This window comes from Amblyomma maculatum, chromosome 8 (genome assembly GCF_055883805.1).
Source record: "Amblyomma maculatum isolate TAMU_Amacu chromosome 8, ASM5588380v1, whole genome shotgun sequence".
Classification (NCBI taxonomy): domain Eukaryota; kingdom Metazoa; phylum Arthropoda; class Arachnida; order Ixodida; family Ixodidae; genus Amblyomma; species Amblyomma maculatum.
Window position 1 is genome coordinate 11426174 of NC_139351.1, and position 15306 is coordinate 11441479.

General features: G+C 44.6%; 1 non-coding gene across 1 annotated transcript; it reads right to left on the reverse strand.

Moving 5' to 3' along the window:
• Positions 1–1219: 1219 nt before the first annotated feature.
• Positions 1220–1518, reverse strand: LOC146180539 (signal recognition particle RNA). The gene has a single exon (XR_014700468.1).
• Positions 1519–15306: the final 13788 nt, after the last annotated feature.

The window sequence follows — 15306 nt, forward strand, 5'->3', positions numbered from 1 at the left end:
TGTGTACAAGGCAGGTAGCGAAAATCTACATGTGCTAACATTTTCAAGGAAAAAAAATAACGCTTTCAAATATGCCGCACTGTGAAATACAAATTCATTTGCGTTGTCCATTTTCGTCCGTTATTTCACCGCAGTAGACATGCCACAATGACCAGCCTTCCTGGCATCAAATAAAAGTGTTTGGACAATTGTGAGCTTGTGGATCAGCTATCGATGGGCCTGCGAATTCAGTAGGCACCACCCTGAGTGTAGATTAAGTGGTACCTCACGGAGTTTACACATTTGGTAAATTATTAGGGCGACCTTTAAAGGCGAAGTGCATTTAGCATGCACGTTAAAAAAAATTATAAACTCAAGTCGTAGGAAAATCTTTTAATCTTCAATATTGTTGATACCAACATTTGGAGGTATATAATTTTGAACGGAAAAAAGGATCAAATACATCAAGCACAGAGGTATTTGCATGACATAAAATAATTTGCGCCAATACCAGTGTCTGGTTCAGCGGACGACGAGCCTGCATTTCAGTAGGCAGAATCCCGACAGGACCCCTACTTGCATCTCTAAGATTTTACAAAGGCAAAGCAATAGGAAGTAGCGCAGTGGTTAGAGCACTCAAGTAAAAAAAAAAAAGGAACTCGTCACAATTGCTCCTGAAATCTGGGAGTCATAGGTAAATATATAGGCAAGTAGGAATCAATAATATTTATCCGCGAATATTTATTAAAGAGGCAAACTTCACGCGCATTTCCCAAGCTATTGTGTCAACGACTTCACTTAAGGTTAGGTAATATAGGAGATCCTAACGAATAAATAGATGTCCTTATAGATTTTAAGACTTCGAAAATCAGACTACAGGGCCTCAAGTAATTTTTGTGTGTGTGTGGAGATTTCCGATCCCATGAGATAATTTGCGCAAATTCATGGAAAAAAACCTCATGGATTTGCATGCCACTGTAACGCTAGAATACACTAATTCTGGTGATACCTTCTCATAAACATGATTTTCCAAGCATCAGAGGGCAACGCCGCTACCCGTGGACGCTGCAAAAAAAAAAAAAATGTGGCAGCGGAAATCAAAATGAAATTCAAGCGCGTAGAGCTTGCTTGAACGCCGTAGTGCCAATGCCCTTTTGAAAGCATGCGACATAAAGTACCGACAGATGGGGAAAATATTCAGTAGCCCTTTGTGCAATTCATATGGCTACATTAAAAAAAAAAGGTGCTAGGTCCGAGTGTATTGTCTGGGCTACCCCACGCCGCACATTCACAGGTGCGATCCCGCTACTGCAGAGCGCGGGAGCTTTTGCCTGCTGCGTTTCCGCCCTGGGCCGGTTCGCTCCTCTTTAGGCGACCTGGTCGCCACCGAGCACCCCCGGGGCCACCATATCGGCGCCCAGCTTAGCGCGGACACCCGATCAACATGGGCAGACGTGGGGCAGACCTCCCAGCCTCAACCCGTCCTCTAACGCCAGCCTCCAAGCAACTGGATTACAGGGGCACGCCACTACCCCCGGCGGAGACGCGATCAATGCGGCCGGTTTTTATATCCACCATAGCCTAATTCCCTCGTAATTACAATTCTTTTTTTACTGGATGCTTTACGGGGTGTAGATATCTTTTCATGATCTCATGAAGATATTTCTGGGATCATTTCTGGTCGAGAGCTGAAATTTCATAGTGCTAAAATACACGCTTCCGATCTGGTTTTGTTTTGAGCTCAACAGATGCCGCGCTAAGCGCAGCGACCTACCCTCTTCTCTCATTCGCTCGGTGGCGCCAACCTCGGTCTTAAACCGGAGCTTCGATACCCGTTCGAAAGATGGAAGGCCGATGCAAAGAGCGCGATATTTTGAATGGCCTTAGCACATTATAAAATCTGCCTTACTTAACATCTCAGACAGTCGATCCTCTAGACCGTTTGCCCTTTGTTCAAAATTATGCAAGCGAGCATTGTTGAACGTGCGTATGCAAATCCTAAATCATACTCGGTGGAAAGAAATTTCGTAACGAGACCGCAGTTTCACTATTTGGATATGCATGAAATAGAGCACGGCTCGATAATCTGCAAGGAATTTACATTATTATAAATCACCCAAGTTCGATTAAGAGAATGGGCCTTTTCTGCTTCTCAGGTTATTTGGGTTAGGGGTGTTTCCAAAGTATTATCGCCTTACATAAATAAAATGAATTGCGATTATTTTTCTCATTTTTCTAAGTTCCCACAAGTTATTATATAGCCTTGATGCTCGCCTACTAATACATTATGTGCAAAAATTGTTATAGTTGAGCAGACCGAATTCCCCTAAGGAAGAAATACTGTGCAAATGCAGATAATTCAATTCAATTCAATTTATTTGCCATCCTGGTACAAATGATGGCGGGAGCCCGGGGTAAAACTGCCGTTTGACAGCTTGACAGAGCCACGGGCCCCCACTTTGGCAGCACCACAGTAGTCAGGCATATATAAAAAACACAAGTCATGTGAATTTAAACACAAGGTAAAGAAACATTGAAATAACAAATAGAGCTCTTGTCAGTGTACAGTTATGAACGCAAAGCGTACAATTTTGCTATAAACCGCAGCAGACGCAAAAACAGTGCCATGATTAAGAAGGATATTTTTACCTGCACTACACAGACCATACCAAATAAGATTATCAATGCGCTCGAAGGTGAAATGTGCTTAAGTGAAGCTCCTTTCTTTGCACCATGCTTCAGTGGAATGGCGTGCCAGAGGAAAACGTTAAGGTCGTCCCTCTTTTACATTTCAAATACAAAATTTCCTTATTGGGCATTTTAAATATTTGTCTTTATTTCAGCTTGGTATTATCCCAGTTAGAGCATTATAGGGATAGAAATATGAAAATATAAGACAAAACACTTGCAGGAGTCTGTTTTTTTTTTGTCTTTGTTCCCAAGGTGTTATGAACTAAATTCGGTGCAGTTATCCTTTTCATTCCATATCTTCTGCCCAAATAAAAGCAATAAAGGAACTGAAAATGACTTGTTAGCTGCTGATTGCTCATGAGATGCAGTTTCTCTCTTCTTCATTAACAGTCACCTGTGAGAGATTTTGTTTCGTTTCAGTACAAAGCAACTCGGGAACGATTGCAAAAATAGGAGACGCATTCTAGTGTTTTGCAGGATGTCTTATGTTGCAATCACATTGTAATGATCTAACTGGGATACTACGCAACTGAAACAAAGCCGAATGTTTTAGCTTTGGCCCCTCAATGCAAGAAAAGGCATTGCAACATTCGATGATGACGGGTGGCACCGCAAACGATGCCCAGTTCAATGTGCAAGGCTTTTCTGCGCTGTCATGTTTATTCGTTTGCTCAGCCGTTCATTGGCAAAAAACTTGTGCTCATCTCTCTCTGCCGGTCATTATTTCTAAGAAATCTCTGGCACGATAGAATAAAAGTGAACAGACAGGGAGACGGCCTACTGACAAAGTTGAGTCTGATTCCCTTTTCTGCTGTCATCCTATGCTGTGTGACGATGTGCTTATCGACTATTTAGCAGTGCGCTGCGCTTTCCAACGGTATTTTTGCTCGTGACAGTGGAATATAGAGAATATTATACTGCACAACGGCAAGCAGGTAACGCAATTTAGTCGCATTGTCAGACATTTATGCTATCAGTATGCTTGAAGTTTTTGCGAGTTTCATCTGAACTGTCATGGCTGAGTAAAAACCTTGCCTAAAAACAAGGCATCTGTATGAGCCAGATGAACCGTCGATGTCGCCTTGTGCCTGTAGCCGTTCGGACTGCCTGTCCCCTCGGTGCCACCTTCGCGGAACGCAGTAAACAAAGAGCAACAGATGGAGTAGAGGAAGCTTCAAAACGATACGTTTCCTAAGAAATACCAAATTTCCAAAATAGTTTGTACAAATTAGGCCGACCTGTCGCTTCAGCGGCGAAATGTAAATAACAAATCACATATTACTTATTTCTTTGGCCCATTTAGCTCCTGTGGAATGCATATCTGAAGGATATGTGGTGCCGTGAAATCATACTGCCCGGAATTGTCACAACCTTTTTTGCTGATCATCGTTTTTAATCCCACCCTTAGTTTCCCAATAAGTGTGTACTTGACTTTTCTATCAAGTTTCCTATCCGTGTAATGCGCCCAGTTTCAGTTTTCTGCACGAAATTCCGATGAAACGAATTACGCTGGAGAGCTTTGGAGAATCAGATCTTCTTTTTAAAACTAAGCCCTATCTTAGTTTAATAAACGGTTGTACTGCAATTGTAATAATTTTAATTATAATATTTGACACAGTGCGCTGTGGCTAGGTGTATGTTGTTGAAAATAACTCATCCCCCGAGAAAACATTTTAGCAAGGCTCTGGGAGATCGAGAGCAAAATGGCTTACTTGCTGAATATTTTACTACTTTCCGAGCTGCACAAAATATAAATTCATTTACTTTTTTACATGCTTCGGTGTATTCCGTGAGTATTTGCTATGCGCTAAGTCGCTGATTTACCAATAAGAAGAATTGATAATCAAGCAGGCCGTGTTGTTGCAGAAGCTAACGCCACACGGAGCATCTGCCTATAATATTTTCTTCAATGAAAATTTCAGTAGCCGCTAAACATCATCACGTATGCCTTTCGTGAGTTTTGAATCTAAATCTAATTAGATGTGTGTCAGGAATGTACCAGATCTTCCGTTTAGGAAGCTTACCTTGATATTCCTGCACATGCTTTGACGTCTGTCATTGGCAAAAAGAATGTGACTCTGCTTTTTGTCAATAATGATTTCGCAGCGTGCTTTAAATATATTCATTTGTGATGCAGAAAATTCCGTAATAAGAGAGAATATTACTTGAAATTAAAATGAAACCTATCACGCAATGATTGTGTGCATATGACAGATGATGCTTTGAAAGGGACCATGAAAAGTTATTTACTTAACTTTTAAAACGCTCATGAGCATCAGGTAGCCGCTCATTCCTCTTCGCAATACAAACATTTTTAAGCTGGCTTCATTAGCAGTATAGAAGAGCGGTTGATTGGGCGAGTTGGTGAACCATTACGAACAGCAGCATAAGAGCGCAACAAGAAAGAGACAAAGAGGAGAAGAGAACAACAACGGCGCTGAACTTACAACTGATTTAAAGAAGAAATAACGGGAGACCATATATATACATACACTTGGTGGACGCACATGCGCATAGTCAAATTTGATGTTGAGAAAAATATGAAAACACATGTAAAAAAAGAACCCTATCACACGCACGTGTTTAAACTCGCGACGCGCCATCCATTGTGCAGCATGGTCATCTCATTTACTGTCAACGAGAAGAGTAGAAGGAAATCTATCAACTTCAGTTGAGCAAATATTTAGATGCTCACGTCTAAAATATCTACCACACTTGTGAAGAGCTGTCGAGTGCCGCTTTGCGAAGAAACGTTCGAAGCATATACCGTGTTTAAAAGATTACAGTTGCTTTGTGGCGCAGCGGCAAAGTAATTTGACCCGCACATCCAGAAGCACATTGCTCCATATGCAGCAGTTGCGTCAAGGTTGGAATAGTTGGCGCACACCTGGAGCATTCTGAATAAGCGTGAGCGACTCTCTACATTACATGATCGATAACCTCACTCAGGAGGCGCAATGATTAGGGCACTCGCCTCTGCGTACCCAAGGACGCAAGATCTAATCTCAGCCGAGGTAGATGCTTTTCGATGGAGGCGAAAAAAAAGGCTAATCTGTCCTGTGCGATATCAGTGCACGTTAAAGAACCCAGGCATTCCAAATCTCCGGAGCCATCTGCAACGGCTTGTCTCCTAGCGTGAGTAGCTTTGGGACGTTAAACCCCATAAATCAGAGTAATTACTTGATCGATTAAGCCTTTTCGCAGCACTGAACAGTATCTAAAGGGTCACTGGTGACTCCGATTGGATACCTGAGAGCCTCGTTCTTGGAAAAGCTGTTTATTTTGAGCAACACAACTTAAGAAAAAAGCAAAAAGAATAAGTGCGGCGCCCCGCGACAACCCTGTAATTTTTTCTTCGTTTCGCAGGCACCCATGATAACGAACAAGTCCAACCCTGCTCTGGCCAAGCTCAACGCCATAGATTTTCTCCACGGATGACCTAGCCCGCATAGCTGCCACGTTGCGTGCTGCGTCGCGAGCACTTCCGCTGATTCTGCATTGCGAACGTGTAGTCATTCGAGGCAGCCACCCTATCCCATCGGTTCAGTAACTCAACGAAGGCACCGTCAACAACATTTGGTATTCAAAAACAATGTCTGTTGCTTGCGCAAGCCACGTGTATTTCTTGCGACCGAGTAGCAAAATGATGTTTAAAAGGGGGTTTGGTTTTAATATTGTGAAGCAGTTGTAAATTATCAGCACCCGTCTGCCAATGATGTCACATAATGCATATACAATTACATTCAATATCTGCCGACCAACGAAGTCAAACAGATGTCAAAAGTAAAATAGCGTGATTTCACGGGCTAGTCGGTTCTGCAGGGTGATGGAACAGCTGCAAGAGACAGGACACAAGGATACGAGGAAGTACCTGTGTGTGTCCTTCGTTTCCTTGCGTCCCGTTCCCTGCGCTATCACCGGTAAATAAGCTACACAAGTGAGAACAGGTGGGGTCACGCAGCCGATATCGAGCTCCGCGAGAAATGAAGTGAAATGTGGAGCAGCCTCAAAGGTACAACAAAAAAATCAATACAGCCAAGGATGCCTGCAAATATGCAGATAAACACCGAAATGGCGCAGCAACCGCGAGGGCGTAATTCCGATATCTCAACAGTAAGGTTCCAAAACGTTTTTCTCTGTAGTTGTATATAAGATAGGTAAACGGCGATTGCGGCGCAGAAACTTCTGTGAACGTGGCGTAAAGGTAACAACACCCACTGAAGGCCAAAAATAAGTATGGAACTAAATACTGCAAGCATTGCCATGCCCCAGCATCTGCTGTCACTTCCCGGCTCGTTCGCTACGGTGTTATTGCTACTTTTAATAATAACAGCAAATAATACAGGCAAAAAGAGAATACAGCCCCATGGAATATGTTACAGCTTGTATTTAACGTTGTGATTTGTAAAAAGGTGCGCAAAAAAAGTCCCAAGAAGTTGATTCGAACTGGTTTCGATAAATATAGGGTTAATATATCGGAAGCTTTCTGTTTTCATTACCAGTCACATCAGTACAGAACAAGAAAAAAAGACACATTTCTGATTTAGAACTTAACAGAAGCACTGGTAGTGTAAATTCTGAGAGTAATGTGGAATCTACACTGTAGAAATGCGAAAGCTGCTGCGTGGCTGCTGCACCCGGTTCATCACGGTTAAAGCGTTCGGCGGGGATCCGAGAGATGGAGGCTCCATTCACGGTGAAAGAGGACTTTTATTTTCCTGATGACTTTATCAGGATGACTGACAAGTGATACATCAGCGTGCAGATCCGATGCACAGATAGGACGCGCAGATCCCGTCTCTCAACTCTAATACATAGAATTTCGTTCTATGAGCCTAGGAAGGCTTTCGTCTTAAGAGGTCAAAGCACTGCTGCATGAAACCTCATGCATCAGGATTAAAATTGCTTCAGGAAAACCAGCTGGTCCAACGTTGGTGACCAGTCAGGGCCCACACTTGGGGATTTCAATGCATCGCAAATGTACACAATGTGCTCAATGAAATTAGCCTGCCGTTTAGCCATTCCCGTTGGTTCCGTAGCGCGAGCCATAAATTGTAAGGCTGTATAACTTGCGCCACTGAAGCAACGGAAATATCGGGCTTTAACTGCGGTCTTCATTCATTCATTCATAAACCTTTATTCATGAGGATGACCTGAGGCCTAGAGGGGAAGGGGGTGGGTTAGGTGAGTTTGAGGGCGCCAGACTCCGACATGAAGTCTAGCAGGGCACTAAGCTTGCGCTTGGCGTTGGTATTGGGGGCTGTCCAGTCTTCGTAACTCTGAATGTGGTGAGCAGATGTGTAGCTTGCGCGGAGGCCAGCCGTGCCAGGACAGGTCCAGATCAAGTGCTGCAGGTCAACGGACTCAGCAGGGCAGTTGGGGTAGCTGATTTTGGTTCGGCGCCATTGACTCAGGATGTCCGGTGTGTACGCTGCACCGGCTCGCGCCTTGTGATTTAGAACTTGGGCTGGACGAGAGAGGCCGGAAAGGATCGGAGGAGTAATACTAGGGACAAGGACCGGCAACAAACCCCTCCGCTCATGTTTAAGCCGCGTGATGACAGAGTCCGGTATGATGAAGGAGACGGGAGAACAGTAAGGGTGGTCCGAGTTGGACGGGCCCACATCAAGGCTATGCCGGCGGTCTTCCTCTAGCTGCGCGCCAGCGGCCTCGTGGGCCATTCTGTTCCCAGTTCCTTGTGCGTGATGTCCAGGTGTCCAATGAATTCGTACCGAGACTTGTGAGGTCTCTCGCAGGTATCGGCAACGCTCTTTGATGCTGTGTTGTACTGAGGTCTTGTAAGAACGGGCTTGCAGGGTTTTTATACTGCGGTCTTCTTCGTTTTGACAATGCATTTCTGATAGTTATCACAAGGTGGCGCTGCTCAGAGGACCTTACCTTACGGAAATGCGGTTTTGTGCCTAAAATCAGAGGTACAGTCGATATTAGAAACAAATCAGAGATCCGTTGGACGATTAGCACTAGGTGCCCACGGAAAAACTACAAATGAGGCAGTACAGGGAGATATGGGCTGGTCATCTTTCGAAGTGCGGGAAGCTCAGAGTAAAATATTATATGAGGAACGCCTGAGGAAATTGGACAGTAAGAGATGGGCAGCTAAAGTATTTAAACACCTGTACCTAAAAAGCGTTGACTCACAATGAAGGAAAAGAACTAGGAAACTAACTAGTAAGTATGCTAGTAACAAGGACGGAGCAATAAAGAGCATTAAGCAACAGGTGAAAAACACAGAAGGTAAAAATTGGATAAATTCGATGGAAAAAAACTGAGTGTGGAATTATACCGAAAGTGGAAAATGCAGATCAGGAAGGAAGATTTCTTTGATAACTCAAGAGGCAGTGCCCTACTTTTTGAAGCTAGATCAGGGTGCCTTAGAACACGCAGCTACAAAAAGAAATTTAGCAATGGAGATGACGCATGTGCTGTATGTGGAAACTCCAGTGAAACAATTGCCCATATTATACTCGAATGTAATGGTATCCATGCGGAAGTTGGTGCAGGCGCAATCACTGTTCCTGAAGCTCTGGGGTTTAGAGATAACAGTGGCCGGGTGAATAAACCGGCGGTGGAAACTAGCAAAGAACGACTGGAAGATTGGTGGCTTAAAAGCAGAGAAGTTACATAATGTTAGTAATGTAGGAACAAATTTAATAAATAGAATGACGGTTTAGTTAACCATTCTAAATTAATAATTAAGATATAGGGAGAAAAATGAGCATGATAGCTACTGCTACCACCCCGTTTCAAAGGGGACGCTCCTATATTCCATCCATCCATCCATCCATCCAGCTTGATGGTATAGTTAACCAAACAAATAATTAAGATATGGGGAGAAAAATGAGCATGATAGCTACTGCTACTACCCCGTTCCAAAGGAGACGCTCTTATATTCCATCCATCCTTCCATCCATACCATTTCTAGAACAAAATTATCCACCGCTAGGCTCGACAACTTGGTTGTTTCAAGGAAAAAAGAGCTCAGACCTCATTTCGAAATTAGCGCCAATTGTGGAGCTCTTCCTCTATACTATCTTGCAGCACGCGGCGCTTCGCCTAACAATCAACAACTGTTCGATCCGAAGTAGTATTATAAGTCAGCGAATCTGCAGTGACGAAGGTTAAAGCAAAACTTTGCAGATGCGCTACGACGTTTGGTCAAACCGAAGTTGTGACTCCACTGATAGCTGAAACAGCATAAGCCAGCGTTGCTATGTGCTTTAGTGGGCCCACACACTCTCCGAAAATGAGCCGAGCGTGAGCCATTCAACCATTGCACTCAGCACCATAGACGCATGGGCCGTTTCAAGGTATTGAGGCGAAGGCCTTTAATGAATTAAGGCTCATAAGCGTGTCCAAGCGAAAGCAACGAGAGTCTGCGAAATGTGTCCCACTTCGCAAGATTCTGCAGGATTCCGCTTGTCGATCATCTGGATTACGCCATCATAAAATTAAAAATTCTTTCTCCACCGGGAATCGAACCTTCGTCCCTCGGATCCCATGCAGAGCGCTTTAACCAAGTGAATCGCGGCAGCGTTTATTTTCGTTATTGCCGGTCAACAAAGTACATAGAGGCATCCCTATGTACTTTGTCGCTAGCTGAAATTTGGCTTGGCCGGAATCGTGGAACGCACAAAATAATTCTGCTTGTCTACCGTGAGGATGATGGTAGCGGTATTCTGCGAGTGACGAATACTTCTCCTTTCCTTTCCTGTAAACCAGTTATACAACGGCGGTGAACTTTGATGCGTTCAACAGAACGGTGGTTATTTTTTTTTTCGATGAGGCACGGCAATATACCGTGTGCTGCAGCAACGTTCAGGATTTAGCATTTCTCCGCTGCATATCTTGCCGCGCTCTGAGCATTTTTCTGCTTTAGAACATGCGAGACATGTGCGGGATATGTTTCCTCTCGAATACCGTCATGACGTGTGCTCGGGCTTTTGAGGCGAAAGCTTTACTGACTAGCGGCGTTTCGATGGTCGCGAAACGAAAAGGCGTTCGTGTGCTGTGCGATGTCAGCGCACGTTACAGTTCCCCAGGTGGTTGTTGTTGATGTTGTGGCTGTAGGAAGAAGGGAAAAAATGCATCGGCCTGCTACTGTAAGAGCGTTGCAGGTGCGGCAGAAAGGTGGGCGGATGAGGTTAAGAAGTTCACAGGGGTCATTACTACGTCGGTGCTCATTACGTTTCAACAAAATGGCCAATTGGGTGCAGCTCGCAAAAGACCGCGTTAAATGGACGAATATGAGGGACCTTCGCCTTGCATAATCGAGTTGATGATGCAATCGTATCTAGCCATACTTAATCAAGCTTCCGCTCGGTAATGAGTTATCTATTGAGTCTAACGTGGCTTAGAAACAGCATAACAACGCTTTCGCTTGCGTTACCCGGCTCGCAGAAATATTTTTGCATGTGCAATCTGTGTGCAGTGTGCTCCGCCAAGTGGTGAGAAACGAATGACACACCCAGAACAAGGGCAGCGGAGCGGTGGTAGGGACCTTAAATCTGGCGCCTGAAAGGCGGCAAAAAGCGAGACAATGCGTTGGCTTCTACAAAGCACGAAACTCAGCGGAGAGATGCAGTCCTGGATAACCATGATTTATGTCTCTGGGATGATAGTGGACGGACACCTGGTACGGCCATCTACATCTTCTGCCATCTACAAGAGAATTTGGTAAAGGACGAAACGAAAGGTGACGCCATGGGCCTGAGAGGGGAACCTAGAATGAGAGAGTGCCAACGAAGTGAGCCTCTCACTGCGAGTGGATAGAGGAAAGACCCGAGTTTCTGAGTAGAGTACCCGCGCTCTGAGTGTGATGGCTTGTCCGAAATAGTGTAAATAAGTTGCTTGCAATCTGGAATTGTGAAGCTTGAGGAGCCTCATTCGCGGATTTCGAGAGCGGCTGAGTAAGAAACCTGCTTGGTGAAGCGGCCGACAGAAACTCCGACGCTAATTTTAATTGCCCTAGCACTAACAGACGTCGGCCCATAGCTGATTGGACTCCTCGGACGTTGACGAGCTAGCCATCTGCATCTTCATCTCAATATTAACCAGGTGGGTATCCTGTTAGCTCCTCTTTGAGAACACTATAGTAACCACTGAATATAACTTACGTTGTCACGAGGGCTAAGTATTGGGCCGAAGTGAAGAAGGGGACAGACAAATGGAGCTGGTGGCGACTGCCGAGGTAGGTAGCGTCAGCGAAAGGTAAGTGGTGTTCATGGCTGACCAGGTATTGTTGCAGGTAAATCTCTAAATCGTGGAAACTGAATTTAAAAGAAAAAAAAACACTGAGCAACAACGGCTGTGCCAGTACTGTGGTGGCGGCTTCAATAAGTGCTGAGGAATACAGGACACAAACATCTTGAGTGAGGTTCTGTTGATAAGTCAGCTGAGGAGACTCATAATTCTATGCTGGTTCAATGACATCGAGGCAGCCGTGGATGTGTACAGTGTCTCAACGAATAAAGAGCGGGCCTCTTCTTGCCTAGAATGAATGAAAAGGCTGGCGGAGTGCTAGATCGGCTATCGTTAGAGAAGCGTCGCGTTACCGCAGCACTCAATTACTCTTTTCTGAAAAGTCTCCGATTGTCATCGCATGGGCATGAGTGACTCTTTTAGCACTCAGAAAAAGCATGAAATGAATTGCCGCGGCAGACTACAACATGACAGAAATATTACTTTAGTTGTTGCTACGGCTACAACACAGCTTCCTGGAACAACTGCCTGAGCAAAAAACATTAAGCACGTGTTAATAATAATAATAATAGTAATAAATATAATAATATTAATAATTTATTTTTCTTTACTACAAGGAAAGGAAAGGAGCAGCCGCTAAAAAGCTGCTTCAAGAGCAGCTTGACGGGGCGGCTGCCCCTGTATATGACGGCATTGCACAGCAGAGACAGTTTATTCACGCCCAGACAGTGAATAAATAATGAATGAAGAAATAATTTGACTACAAAACAGCACTAGGAAAATCAGAAAAAGATACATGAAAATAACACAGATAGAACACCTAATTTAAGGAATGTGTATTTATAGAAACATTTCGCGGATTAATTCAATGGGAGGAATAGAGAAATCGACCATTATTAGGAAAGTATTGATGTAATAAGGTAGGAAGCCTGAAGTGACGCATCTGCCTGCCATAGTTCGTCCGGCACGTTGTAACGTGTAACGCTGTGGTATAGATACCCGTTTAATTGGTATCAAAAAGGTACTACAAGGAAACCAATACACCCGAACGGAGTTGTTAACCTCACCGAACAATTTGACAAAATCTAGGTAGTTGAAAGTCCTAGACAATCGTGGTAGATTTGTTAAGCGGCATTGCGGCCTCTATAAGAAACGAAAAAAAAATGTTTCTTCTAGGGTGTCAAATTACGATGCCGGATGTTCAGCTGTATATCTTAAAGCAGGTAGGTTGTGTTATGAGTATGACATCCCTGGTGGTCGATTTTCCGGATGCCCAAAACAGACACCAGCGCAGACGAAGAGTTTGGAGAGCATTTTCTGGAACAATATGTGTCTTTGAACCTACTTGATATATCTAAAGACATCAGAACAGCCACCGCTGCAGCATAAATTAGCCCTAATAATATATGCATTTATGAGCCCAGACAAGCAGACAGTTTCAGAGAGAAACAACCATACTCCTTCAAACCAAATGGTTCTGGGCTAGTTCCTGTTTCATACTAGGAAAACAGACAGCACAAAAATGATAACCACAGAAAGAAGATGCTTCAGCAAAGAACGCTATCAACTGATTCATTTGTCTGATAGATTTATACCTTCGTCAGACACAATGAAATTGCAGGATAGTCACATGAATAAACGTGTAGCCTCGTTTCAGAAAAATACTCTGAAAACTGCAGGTTTTATTCTCTCGATATCAACGGGTGTCTTTTGAGGCGCAATGGGGTTTAATGCGTACAAAGATAGCTGCAAGGCTGTAACAGATTGCTTATTAAAAGCAACACAACAATTGTAGCTCACTGGCTATGAAACTTCTTGTAGCAGTTTCGCGATGCCGTTATGCACAAGCATACTTTCAATTTCAAGCATCGAAACATGATGCGAACATCCTGGATTCCTGCAGCGAGCCGATGATGCCTGTTTAGCTCAAGGATGGGTCGTGCACTAAAAACTCTTTACTCCTCTGACGGACAAAGGTGTCACTTTTATGCTCATGGCTTTGGCCGGAGGTTGGTCAAAAATATCTGGGTCAGTATACTTCATTTGCAACAAGGTAGTATGAGAGAACAATCTTGAATGCCAGCAATACTAGAAAATCTTTCTTTGGTCTGCACAAAAGCAAATCTTATTTGTATTGCAGTCATGAAGTTATTGCAGCCAGATCTATCATGAAGGCAATGGTTCATACATTCCACTTTTTGGTCTTTTGTGCGCTGGGATACTAGCTCAGCATGCGATCCTAGAGATCCACTCCACGCGTGTTGCCGTTGCACTCGCCTAGAGAGAGAGAAAACTTTGTTTCAAAAAAAAAGGGGGGGGGGCAGTGAGTGGAGTCTTCATTTCAGGACCCCAGTGGCCTGGGCTGCCGCTCTTGCCTGAGTTACCAGCCTACGCTGGGTCTCTAGATCAGAGCATTGCAGAGTGGCCTCCCACTGCGCCTCCGAATGGTGCATGTTTATGTGTGGAGGTTTGGGGCCTGTGCACCCCCATGTGACATGGTAGGCGGTGGGCTGGTCATTGCACCAAGGGCATATGTCTGTGTAGTGTTCTGGGAACATTATGTTGTATTGATGTAGGTTGGGGTAAGTGTTGGTTTGAAGCTGTCTCCATTCCCGCATTGCTTGTGCATTTAGACCCTTGTGTGGAGGGGGATAAATCCTACGTTGTTCCCGTAGGTACTTAAGTCGCGCGCCGTAAGTCGCTGGGACAGGAATGCTGGTTGTGAGATCGGGATTAGTGGCCGCTCGGTTTGTGTGACCTGGAGCTAGCCTATCCGCGACCTCATTACCTTCCAATCCAGAGTGCCCCGGAACCCAAGTGATCTGATGTTTGAGCTGTGAGGTTGTAGCCAATGGGTTAGTTGTGAAGCGAGATAATTTTTTAGGTATTCTGCCTGCAAGGAGGAGCCGACACGCCGCTTGTGAGTCTGTGATTACGTGCAGCTCTCGATTGGTCGCGTCTCCGTAGGCAATGGCCAGTACGATCGCAGCCACTTCCGCTTCTGTGATAGTAGAGTGCTGGATAGACATGCTGGAGACTTCTGTGTATGAAGAGCCCACCACCACGGCTGCTGCTGCGTTCGGTGTATGCTCGTATAGAGCGGCATCCACATAGACAGTTTTCGGACTGCGTTCCACTGCACGTTTAAGATAATTCACTCGGGCGTGCCTTCTGCCTTCGTTGTGGACTGGAGCCATGTTCTTTGGGAGCGGGGACACATATACTCTTGCCCGGTACGGAACAGGAATGTTAGTCGTTGACTGTATAGCTTGTACGTCCGAAGGATAGCCAACGCGCTCGAGAATGAGCCGGCCAGTCTCAGTTGACAGAAGGCGTTCCCTTTGGGACAGGAGGACAGCCTCTTGAATTTCTTCAAATGTGTTGTGCAGTCCAAGAGCTTCCAATTTGACGTTGGAG